This window comes from Astatotilapia calliptera, chromosome 23 (genome assembly GCF_900246225.1).
Source record: "Astatotilapia calliptera chromosome 23, fAstCal1.2, whole genome shotgun sequence".
Lineage (NCBI taxonomy): Eukaryota > Metazoa > Chordata > Actinopteri > Cichliformes > Cichlidae > Astatotilapia > Astatotilapia calliptera.
The window spans coordinates 32992399-32995530 of NC_039323.1; positions in this window are offsets into that span (position 1 = coordinate 32992399).

The window sequence follows — 3132 nt, forward strand, 5'->3', positions numbered from 1 at the left end:
TAATGAGCTTTCTGTACGCCATATAGCTATCAATATTCATGTCAAGTTGCCTTTTAAATTTCATAAACCAAAGACTTTAACAAAGCTAAAAACAAGCTAGCAATTTTAGAGCCTTGGCACTGGCAGCGGTCTCCTCCTTTGCAGATCTCACTACTAGCTTTGTGAAGCTGTCCTTAGCTCGCAAGTGGTTCTTAAAAAGTGACATAGAGCTTTGTGGAAGCAGACAGGCACTTACTGTCACCCCAGGACAAGATAACTCACAGTGTAAAGGCCATCCTCTATGCCATCGTGCTAGCTGACATGACTGACACAGCGGCAGGATTGAATACATTCCACTGGTCGGTGGGTGTGTGCCAATGAGTTGAAGCAAATGTGCCAGGAATACAGTAACATTCAGCTATAATGGGCTGCGTATTCTAAAAATGAACACGTTTGTAACTGTGAACCAAATGAGAAACTTCTACAGATGTCATCACAACTTGTCTACTTGGGTTGCTCTCCACTTTATGATGTGATTTTCCTTTTTATGCTTTTTTTATTCCATTTTTTGTAAAGTTACAGAGAAAAAAATATAATCAACTCGTGGAATGACATACAGCCACCACATCAAGCAGCTCAGGCAGCTTTTTACACATGATTGAATGGGGTTTTGGTGTATGCATGTATATGTGTGTGTCCTCATCAGCCATGCTGCCTGGAGCCAATCTAACCTTTCAGTCAACTCTCAGAGGATCATCCCTCTCATCTGGCATCTTTCGGCCTGTCATTGTCATCAGCCAGCAGAAAGATAAAACCTATAGTCCTTATTGGCTTTGTTACAAAAAGAGGCGCCTGCTTCAGTGACTTATTTCATTGTAACCTTTTCTCCCATATATTCAGGAATGACAGCCCGCGTGACACAGGATTCCAAAATCTTCCGCAGAGACACTGTGATAAATTAACAATATCTCAGATAAGTCCTGATCAGATGTGAAAGCTGACAGATGACGACCATTTTGCATAGCTTGACTAATAAAAAAGAAAATATGATGCAGTTCACTGTGGTGAATTTAAACTAGACTGCTTTTTTATGACCAGAATTCAGTGTTTAAAGGTCAAGGTGCCTGTGACCTCACAAGAAAACACGTCTTTGGTCGTTACTCAACAAGAAGCACTCAGCGAGTGCAAACCTCTGCCGAGGCAGCTCAATCTCTGTATTAACTTTTAAAGAAAGTTTTTGTTTTCTTTGTTACCATTTCAATACACTTGACATAATTTTGAGTACAGTTATTGTTATTTGTTATTTATGTGGATATAGTCCATGTGTAGCATTCATTCCATTATTTAGTAAAATTGGTTTAAATGTTTAGTTATAAATATGAAGTGCAAAACGTTTTTGATTACAAAATAATACTTACTCTGGAACATGTATTCAAATTGTAACCTGTTACTGTAATGTACCTAACAAAATAATACAAAATAATTAAACTGTACTCAAAAGGGATCACATGCCAACATATTCCCTTCATTCTGAAAACAACTATATATGGCATTATTATCACTTTGACCTTCAGATCAATCTATTGACCTCGGAGGAGAAGTCTAAGGTCAAATGTGACATATTTTAATTTTAATTTAGTCATCATGCAAATTCACTATTTATAAGTTTGAGGAAACCTGCAGTCAGCCAAATCACAGCAACAGTCACCTCAAAGCGCTTTATATTGTAAGGTAGAGTGTACGATAATACATACAGAGAAAAACCCAACAATTATATGACCCCCTATGAGCAAGCACTTTGGCGACAGTGGGAAGGAAAAACTCCCTTTTAACAGGACGAAACCTCCAGCAGAACCAGGCTCAGGGAGGGGCGGGGCCATCTGCTGCCACCGGTTGACTGAAAGTCGCGACTTGGATGAGTGAAATGTTTCTCCCACTGAAAACACTACATCCAGATGACCAGATTCAACCTTCTGGCATAGTTTCTGAGTTATTAGCCTTTTTGTCAGTTTTTCAAGTTCACCTTCAAGACTGTGGTGGATGTAAGCCAAATCTTAATGAACCTCCCTTCAAGTGTAACTACACATCACGCTGACAAAGCCTGGATATACTCCAAAGACTTGATTCACTCATTCAGCACCGTCTCTTTCATCAATTAATTTTTTAGCTAATTCTTCTTCTGACACCATTTGTCAAATTAACTGGAAGAGAATGGATCAACTCGAAGAGGGAAACCAACACCAAGCACAAGTTAAAATGCTAGCAAGTGTGTCAGCAAGTTGCATAGGCACTACATAGACTCAGCGCAGAAATATGAATTAAGACTTATAGTTTAACAGATTTTGCATCATCTTTTGCACCAAAGAAGCTAAGGTGAACCCAAAGATTTCCAATCCTAATGAAGCTAAAAATAGCTGCTTTTCCCGCCCAAGAAATTTAGGCTGTTGGCTTCATGTTAAGAGCTTTAGAGCGGCAGGAGGTGAATGGTTGAAGGCTCTAAAACTGTCAGTCACGATGGGCTGAGGGAGGAGGCTGGACATTAATAATGACAGTATCAGTGAGAGAGAAAGCAGGGAGGAGGTGTTGGGAGGGCAGAGGTGGATGATGGCTGACAGGATGGGAGAAAGAGAGGGATGTGTGCTGGAGAGAGGCATTGATTTCTGTGTACTCTCCTTTAGCTCTCATTATGGCCGAACAAGACAGGGACGTGTTTTTCTGACAGTTATGCTGTTTCCTCTGCGTGTGAGCTGTTTCATTTCATTGTACAAGAATCGAACGCCTTCACAGAAATAGAAAACAAATCAGCATCTGGAGATCTGGATAGAAATGAAAATTTATGAGTGATTTTAAGTCTAGAACTAGAATCAGGTTTATAGAGGATCTTAAAAATGTTGCGCTTCTTTGAGACCATCTTTAGTTTATTGCCGCAGAGCACAAATATCACTAAATATTCAGTGTTGATAAAATTTAGCTGATCAGATAGATAGATAGATAGACCTTTTAAGTAACTAAGAATTTCAGATTAAAAGCACATGAAAATCTGTTTCTTGCCCTTACAAGTGTTTCTGCAGCAACAACAAGGCTATAGGAAGTATAAAAATGGAATTTATTTGACTGGCTTAGAGGACACAGATATGATCCGTGAAAGTCCCA